The 9,677-nt window shown below is 39.2% G+C and overlaps 1 pseudogene; it reads left to right on the top strand.

The window, feature by feature from the left end:
- Window positions 1-2,658: 2,658 nt before the first annotated feature.
- On the top strand, window positions 2,659-9,156 carry LOC116860023 (annotated as a pseudogene).
- The last annotated feature ends 521 nt before the right edge of the window (window positions 9,157-9,677 follow it).

Below are 9,677 nucleotides of genomic sequence, written 5' to 3'. Positions count from 1 at the left end.
GACCTGAGCTGAAACCAAGAGTCAAATGCTCAACTGACTGAGGCACTCAGGCACCCTGCTAAGTTTAAGAAATTTTTTTTTTAAGATTTTATTTATTTATTTGAGAGAGAATGAATGAGAGAGAGCATGAGAAAGGAGAAGGTCAGAGGGAGAAGCAGACTCCCCAGGGAACTGGGAGCCCAATTTGGGACTCCATCCTGGAAGTCTGGGATCATGACCTGAGCCCAAGGCAGTCACTCAACCAACTGAGCCACCCAGGCGCCCCTGCTTAAGTTTAAACTCTTCTCCACTCACCTGAAATTGGCAGAGCCTCCCTCAAACTCTGCTAGAACCTTCCTAAAACTAACCATTGTGTTAAGAAAGAGGTTTCTTGGGGGCTAGGGGGAGTGGAAAAAAAAAAAAAAAGATTTCATTTCATCCTCTTTAGTTTTCCCTAAGATACACTCCAACTTAAATTCAACTGGGCCATGAAAATTATGTTCATAACTGGATCTGATATTAGTTGAAAACATATGAAGGTCTTTTCCAGTGAAACTTAAAATCCAGGATAACAAATTAATAACAAAATTAAAATGAGAAAAGAAACGTAACCAAAACCATTAGTGTGGGCACAGGTTTTTATACTTCTATAAATTGGTGTGAGGTGCACACTGTTCCCCAATCTGAGAAGCATACCCATGTTCTTCCCTGTAGTAGAAGGCCTATTTATTTGTTTACTTATTTTTATTCTTTTTAAATTCTTTAAAGATTTTATTTATTTGAAAGACAGTGAGATAGAGAGTGGATGAGTGGGGGGACAGGCAGAGGGAGAAGGAGATTCCCTGCTGAGCAGAGAGCCTCATGTGGGGCTCTATCCCAGGATCTCAGGATCATGACCTGAGCCAAAGGCAGGTGCTTAACCAACTGAGCCACTCAGATGCCCCTAGAAAGCCTATTAAAAAAAAAAAAAAAAAAGTTAGAAGTCTCTTATGTCTTAGATACACTTAGAAGTGCACATCTGATATTAAGAATGAAGAAAAAAGTAAGTACTGCTAAGGTAAACAAACTTTAGTTTCTCTTATTTGCATAGCAAAGTTTTGTAACTGAGAAAGACTATCTACTGTTTCTTGTTGTTTTGTTTGATAAAGTGTCCTATGATAAGCCAAATTTAGTAGTGTACCACAGGTTGTTGGAAACATTTGACTGAGAGGAGACACTTTACAACTGTATATTAAAAGAGGGAACAAGTGAATGAATGGTAACTTGAATTAATTTATTATTATGGTATGAGAAATTTAGGAAAGTGTGAAGGGTGAGCTCAACAATTTAAAATTTGCAGCTTTAGATTTTTTTTTTAAGTTTCCGATGTTACACCGCATTCCTATAAGTAAAGTTATGAATTTTCATCACAGTAATGGGTTTGTTGAATCAGACATAAGATGTTTTCCCACTTCAGTCTCTTGTTCAGCAATCAAAATTATAGACCTGAATATCATGGTAACTCTAAATCTTCAAATATTTTAAAAATGTTGCTTCCCCTCAAAAACTATTTTTTTTTAGCATTTGTTAAGTGTCAGGCAGTTTTAAATGCTGAGAATAGAGAAGTGAATAATAGAAGCAAGACTTTCTGCCTTCCCAAAGCTAATATTCTACTAAAGGGAAGTAGACAGTACAAAGTAAGTAATATAATAGGTATCAGATAGTGATGAGTGTTGGGTGTAAAAAAATAAAGCAGGAAAGGGAGATAGGTATATATTTAATATAATGTAGTTAAGAAAAGGCCCACTAAGAATGTGACTTTTAGGAAGAGAACAGAAGATGAAGAGGAAGTGAGCCATGGAGGTATCCACGAGGGGACACTGGGGAGAGGGTTCAGCAGCACAAAGGGTCTGAGGCAGAAACATAAATGATATGGCAGAAAAATAGCAAGGAAGCCACTGTGGCTGGAGTGACATGAAGGATGGCAGTGGTAGTATGTGAGTGGTTCAGTGTTGCAGATCATGTAGGGGCCACTGTTAGGACCAGCTTTCTGTCTGAATGAACTAGGGAGGGGTGGGAATTTGCATGGCACGGATACATAAATTTTATTTTAGCATCAAAATTCATTTGAATGTTAATCCTTTGGAGCAAGAGTTCAAAACGAGGCTGATCCCCATGACTTCCACTTTCTCTCTGAGTCAGAAATGAGGACTTTATTTTGTTTGTTTTTTGTTTTGTTTTTTTGTCACATTATTGCCCCTATTGTCAAACCTCTAAGAGTATGAATATTTGGTATAGGGCACTGGAATTAAAACAGCATAGATCAGGTTAAACTGGACCAGAAGACCAAGATGTATTCCTCATACTAATGATCATCCTGAAAATCCCAAGACAGGCTCCTCAGTGAGGTGTCCTGATTGCAAGAGCAGAGGAAAGACAAGAGTGGGAGTCAATGCCCTTGAGTCCAGATTCTCCTCTCAGAGCTAGAGTTAAGGCTCAGCCCTTGGTGTCTGAGTGTTCAGGAAAGTCTGGAGACCAACAGAAGGGAGCCCATGGTTGGCCGCAACATCTCAGAACAGGAAGATCAGCACTTCCTGCCCACTGAGCCCTGGAGGTCTGGATATGAGAACAAGACATTGCCAAGGGTGCCTGTGTCCTGGGCCAGCTCCAAGGTTAATGTGGACACGTGGTTTTGTGCCTCAAAGGGAGTCCACAACACCTCCCCTTCAGATGAAAAGATAAGCATTCTGTGTCCTTGCAGGTGGCTTGTAAGTTTTTGTTTTGTTTTGTTTTGTTGTTGTTTTTTTTTAACTCATAATTGCAAATAAAGGGGTTTAGATTTAAATACATGGTGAAGCATCTTCTGTCCTTTCAGATGCAAAGGACAGGTGTTTGTGGCCTGAAGATTTTGGCCAATGTTAGATTACTCAATAGGAAGATAGCCAGCCTGATGGGGACACAGTTTTGTTTTGTTTTGTTTTAAGAATTTAAAGTATAAATCCATCTTAGTTGCTTATTTTACTTTCTTCCAAATATCTTACTACCTAGTAGTGTTTCAGTTTTTTATTATATATGGAAACACATTTTACATTTTTAGGGTTAAATTCTCTGCCTAGATAGAGCTAACTTATGTATCTTTCTCAAGCTGGAAAGATGTTCATTGTGGACAACCTGGTGATATTAATACATTATGCTATCACCAAGATATTTTGAGATCCTGCTGATGAAAATTTGGGGTTGTAGTAATTTGTGGAATAAGAACAAATTAATGCAGCATGAAGGAAATAGTTAAGCAACTTATCTTGAGAATACAAATGAGTCAGAAAGGATCTGGTCAATCCTAATTGATGGCTAATAATTAACTCATTTGCACACCACTAGTACACTTATTGTTTATTAAATGTCAACACTACATTGAGAAGATAATTTAAAACTCCAAGAATTTTTAATCATTCATTACCATCTTTTTGTAGAATCAAATGCCTCCTTAACTGTAAGACTCTCTATTATTTTAGCTGAAATTAAAACAAAACAAAGCAAATCTTCCTAATAATCTATAAATAAGAAGGACATTAAGCAGCACTCTGCCTTTAGACTTGTTAGAATATTAAAATATGTTTGCCTTGGAATCAACTAAATATAGTAGTTAAATAATTCATCTAACTAAAGGAATCACCGACCTACTAGGTGTCAGCTACTATGAGAGACACTCTAGTTCTAACAAAACTGATACAATATAATCTCTGTCCCCCAGCTGTGAACAGTTTTACAAAATAGAAAGAAAATTAAATAAGTAATAATAATAGAGTTTGGACAGTACTTTGATATGGGAAATACAAACTGATGTTTGAGCTGAGACCCAAATGATCAACAGATGCTAGCCAGCTAATATGTAGTGGGTGTCTGGAAAGGTGTTCTAGCTAAAAGGATTGGCCAGAGGAAATGGAGAAATGATGGTGCTAAAAAAAAAAAAAAAAAAAAAAAAAAAATTAGTATGGCTAGAACATATGGTTTGGTTCATAAAATTTAAGTGGCAACAAATGCGATTCAAGAAACAAAAGGATTCAAGTTCCTGAAGGGTTGATAAGCCAAGAGTAATAGAAAACTTCACTGAGATCTATAATAGCTATCATTTAATACAGTCAGGGTCCTAGTCACCCTGAGTGCATCTTCTTTTTGAAATACCCTGTTTCCTCTGAAGTGAAATGGAATTAAATGTTTGTTGTAAGGAAAATGTTTACCTGGAGGAGCAACCTGTAATTAACAGAACATTTTGAGTTAAGACAGACAGGTATGCACATAGAGTTAAGACAGACAGGTATGCACATAGAGTACATCTTGACACATGCAGAGAAGCTTCAGCTTTGCATCTGGAAAGCTGGAGGAAGGATGCTGTCTGAAAATCATTCTTTCATCTGAATATTCCAACAGTCAGAATTTTAAAATTTACATTCATGCAACAGAATACTAAATAGTAGTGAAAATGAATCAGAGTGCTATATGCATCAAGATCAGTACCAGCTCTACATATACTAAGAGAAAAATCCAGTGGTAAGGTGATACATAAAGTATGAGTCTACTTTTATTAAGTTTAAGCCATGTATAATAAATTATATATTATTTAATGACATAAACACGTGTTAAAACTATCATGGAAAATCAAGGGTTCTAGATTCTGTTTTGTCATAAACACACATTAATATATATGTGAAAGTTTGTATAATTTGTTATAAGAAAATAGGGTGTTTTTTTTTTACTATATTTCCAATATCAAGTACCTTCAGCATATAGTGTATTACAAACCCTCACCATTTAAATTATTTCCACCAATTATCACATCTTAGCATATCTAAGTGTCAAACTCCACGAGGGTATTATTACTTTCTCCAGTTAACAGATAATTTAAAAATTAGAGATTTCAGAGCAAATAAGTGAGAGAGTCAGGGTTAAATCAGGCCTTTTTGTCTGTAGCCCTGAGGTCCTTTCTCCGTAGACATAACCTGATCGACTGTGAAAATTCCCCCACAACCTATTGAAGTAGGATGGTCTTGAACCGTGCTGTCCACGTCAATAGTCATTATGTAGCCTTATGTTGCTATTGAACACTTTAAAAGCTACAAATTCGATATTTGGGGAGGTGGCAATCTATGTGTCCCTGATTTTTTTTTTTTTTTTTCCAAACATGGCCCTGATTTTGATAAAACAAGCTTCCTTGGATGAGCATTTTACCTTCTTTGGAGCTGGGCTATTTAGATGATTAAGTTTTGGACCTAGTCTTCAGCTTTTTCTTTTTTCCCCTCCTCAGAGGAAGAATATGTCTGTGTGAACTCCCAGAGTCCCTTTCTCTATCTTTTCAATCGCCTGTTAGTTAGTAGTAGCTATTTATTATTTTCTAGAGCATCAGTTACGGTGTTTAACAATAGTCATTCGATCCTGTTGTCCTTAAAATTGCTATTTCCCCTCTATTTCCAGTGTATTATCTAATGCCCTGAATGATCCAGGATAGAGCCTAAGTCAATACCCTAGCGTGTACTAGGGTACACACGTAAGTTATACAAATAGGTGATGCGCTATTCCGTATCAATTACTTCTGCTGAACCATTGTTTATCCCTAGCTCACATCTATGGCCTCTAAGGAGGTTCCCTAGGACTAAGTGCCAGAGGGAAAATTCATGTCTAAGTCTCAGATAATTCAGCTTTAGTTAATTCTGAAAATCTGTATCTGACTGTACTTCAGCACAATCCAAGTGTGGTCCTACAGGACAGTGATAAGAGGAAGCCCTCCCAGTGAGTAGAGTTGGGAGTAGTATGCTTGGTCATTTATTCTGAATCAAAGTGACACATGATTTGACTCATTGAATAGGGACCTAGACAGGCAAAGATTGGAACATAGGAAAAAAGAGGAAGTCTGGAGTCTTACGTTCAGATGGATTTGGGATAAAATTTGTAGATTATTGTTTGTCTTATATTAATAGTTGACAGAGACAAAAAGCCTGTGTCACTAGGTGGATAAGATGGGCCATCCTGCTGATGAGCATCAGTCCACTTCTCAGCCAGTGCGGTGTTTGCACAACAGGCCCATGAGCAAGTTATCCATGGTGGCTGAGATGGAACTACGCATGGGCCCGACAGTGTGGGTTCCTTCCCACTAAGATTGATAAGCTATTGCCATTGCTAATTGTATAACCTGTCAACGGCAACAACCAGTGTGGGCCCTAAATACAGTACTAACTCAAGCTGAACAATTTGGAAGCATGTTGAAATGATACAAGGTGGAATTTTTGGACCCTTTCGAATTAGACCCTTTCAATTCTAGAGCAGACAACAATTTAAACTTACCAGAATCAACATAATTCTCTATATGGATTTGCTTTCTTACATTCAGTACTTCGCCAACCTTATATTATCCAGGGTCTTAAAAAATCCCTAATTCATTAGAATGGGATCATCAAGGTTTCCTTAGACTAACAAGACAATCTTATGGCAAACAACGTGAGGCAGTGCGTAAATTACCGTTACCGTGGAATCGACTTGTTTCACTCTACACCCTATCACCACAAAGTGTTAACCTAATGTGATAGTAGGATAACCTCTTAACTGCTCAATAAAATGACAACTCAGAGCCAGGACACCAAGCAGTTCTGGTATACTGTCTTTTAAGATGTGTGATCTCCTTTAAACTAATGGCCAGTATATGGTGCTGTGTCCCAAATATCTAGAACGCCAGTGCTGTAATCAAGTGATAAAAGTACCATTGGCTCTTTTTCTCATACTTCTGTCAATTCATTTTAGAAACTTTTGTTTCTGGTATTCACAATTCAAATTCCATTAGATAGTAAGTCTTGATTTCTAATGGGGGAATGTTTTTTTTCCAGTGGACTCAATAAAGATCCCAGTAATCTTGAAGGTAGCAATGAGCTAATAGACAAAGAAAGGAGTTATCATACTGGCAGGAGTAACTGACACAGATCATGACAGAGTTGGTGCTATATGATGAGGAAAAAGGAAACTGTTTCTGGGACCCAGCAGATATCTCTTGTTGCTTCAGTGCCCAGACATAAATCTGAATGGAAAATTGCAGCAATCCAGGAGAAGTCAACTATGTGCCCAGATTCAGGTCACCTCTCATACAAGAAACCCACACTAGCATAAGTAAGGGAACTCTGAGAAAGGAGATGATGAATATCTATTATGACTTGGAATAATTTATAGATGCTTGGACTATAGTGGCCAAACTAATCACTTACAGGCGTCTGACAATTTAGAGAGTTGGTTATGGACTGGAATTAATGGAAGGTACCAGCCTATGCAAGTGGTATGCTAGGAGGACTATATTAAATACCTTGTGCACTACCTAATTTCTTCTCTACTTCATGACTCATTCTAGTCATTGACTTAGCAAACAATATTGTGTAGACTGTGCCTGGTATCAAGCATGCATTGCTTTCACATACTACTTGAGTGTTTTTCTGGCACATGCTTTAGGTCATCTCTGGGAGCTAGCTAAGAATTCACATGTACAACCCACAAGTTGAAGAAGTTTATCACTCATGGAGAAACTCTCAATGGAGGGTTGGGTCTGATGGGTAATTGCTTCTTCTATAGTCCTTGAATCTGGAGATCCTTATGATAAATTTCTTCAGATAGTCCAGGTGGGACTGAGCACTCAGTCTCCACAGAAACCGTCAATTTGAAAACATATCTTTTATATAGGTTTTCTCTTCTTTCCTGTTACACTCCTCCTATGTGTTAGTCCCTTCAATCTGCAGTAACAAAATATAATTGACAAGGGGGCTAATGAACAACAAACTGTCATTTCTCACAGTTCTGGAAGGTGAGATGTCCAAGAATCAAGCTCCAGCAGATTTGGTGTCTGCTGAGGACCTGGTTCCTGGTTCAAAGACAGCCATCTTCTTGCCATGTCTTCACATGGTATAGAAGATCAGGGAGCATTTTTGGGTTCTTCTTCTGTGAGGACATTCATCCCATTCATGATGGCTCCACCCTCATGACCTAATCACCTCCCAAAGTCCCCACTTCCAAATACCATCATTTGAGGATTAGGTTTCAACATATGAATTTTGGAGGGACACAGACATTCAGTTTATGGCACCTGGTTCCTCACTTCTACTACCTGGGAGCATTTGCCCAATACACTATCTGCATTAAAACCCCCTTGAGCTGTTTATTAGAGGGAACCTATACTATGAATATGACATGAATATGCATATTTTGTCTCTGAATAGATTCCTTAAATTTATTATTCCCATATACCTGTACATCTGCCAAGTTTACAAACATCAGAGTGGGTACGATCTCTAGAGGTGTAGAGAGAGAAGAAAACTGAAGAGAGCTCTGCCACCACCACCTCCAATGCCAAGGCTGGAAGCGCTGCAACCATGGTGCCTTACAGCATTGTCTCCTCACCTGTTGGAGAGCGACGTAAGGCCATAAGCATGCTGCTGGCTGACCAGGGCCAGAACTGGAAGAAGAGGTGGTGACCAACAAGACCTGCCTGCAGGGCTCACTCAAGCCCTCCTGTCTACCAGGGAAGTTTTCTGAGTTCCAGGACGGAGACCTTAACCCTGTACCAGTCCAATGCCATCCTGCAATACCTGGGCTACTCTCTTGGGCTTGGTGGGAAGGACCAAAGGGAGGCCGCCTTGGTGGACGTGGTGAATGGCTCTGTGGAGGATCTCTGTTGCAAATACCTTGTCTTTATCTATGCCAACCCCACGGCAGGCAAGGAGGGGTTCATGAAGGCACGACTGGGGTACCTGAAGTCTTTTGAGCTCCTGCTGTCCTAGGACCAGGGAGGGGCAGGTCTTCATCGTAGGCAACTGGATCTCCTTCTTGGACTACACATTGCTGAACTTGCTGCTGATTCACCAGGTCCTAGAACCCTACTGCCTCGACTCCTTCCCCCCTGCTCTCTGCCTATGTGGCGTGCCTCAGCCCTGTGCAGGAGCTCAAGTCCCTCCTGGCCTCCCCCTAGCATGTGAAGATCCCTATCAACCACACCAGGAAGCAGTGAGAGCATTGTCATTCTCTGCAGGAGGTGGGGCCCCACACATCTTCCTTTCTCCAGGGCCAATAAAGTTCCCAAGCACGGAAATAAAGAAGAAGGAGAAGACTGAAGAAAAATCCTCAGAAATACATTTTAAATAAGGACACGAAAGCACAAGCCCACAGAGGAAAGTGAGGGTATGGTCACTGAATGAGAATCTTAGAAGGCTCACATTCTATATTTTGGAAAGTTTGGGCAGGTGGATTTTCAAATTCTGGAACCATCCCAAAATCAAACTTTAAGGTCATGATAATTTGGAAGCATTTGTCAAAGTGAAAGAAATAAGTCATTGTTCAAAGTCATTACTTGGAGGCAAGTAAAGGACTTTTTTTTTTTTTTTATGGTAGATTCCATCAAGCTGGAAACAAAGTAAATATTAACACAGAGATATTTGGAAGTGGACGGTCTTATACAATGGATAATTTCAGTAAGTCTGCACTTACCTGGCCTTGGTAGGTGTTTGGTTTAGGGTAGACTTCAGTTTTGTTTAAACTTGTAATTCAACAATGATACTATACTGGTCAGGAGTGGGAGTGGAAATTACCTAATTTCCATAAGCAGTTTTTTAGGGTAATGGTTACTAATACACACACACTCACACTGAGAAGGGCAGCTGGTTTCTGTTCTTTAGTCCTTTGTTAGTGGACTATTG

The sequence above is a fragment of the Lontra canadensis genome, unplaced genomic scaffold (genome assembly GCF_010015895.1).
Source record: "Lontra canadensis isolate GAN:19392208 unplaced genomic scaffold, GSC_riverotter_1.0 scaffold4, whole genome shotgun sequence".
In the NCBI taxonomy this organism is placed as follows: domain Eukaryota; kingdom Metazoa; phylum Chordata; class Mammalia; order Carnivora; family Mustelidae; genus Lontra; species Lontra canadensis.
The sequence above is the reverse complement of the archived record's forward strand: the minus strand, read 5'-3'. Positions and strand labels throughout refer to the sequence as shown.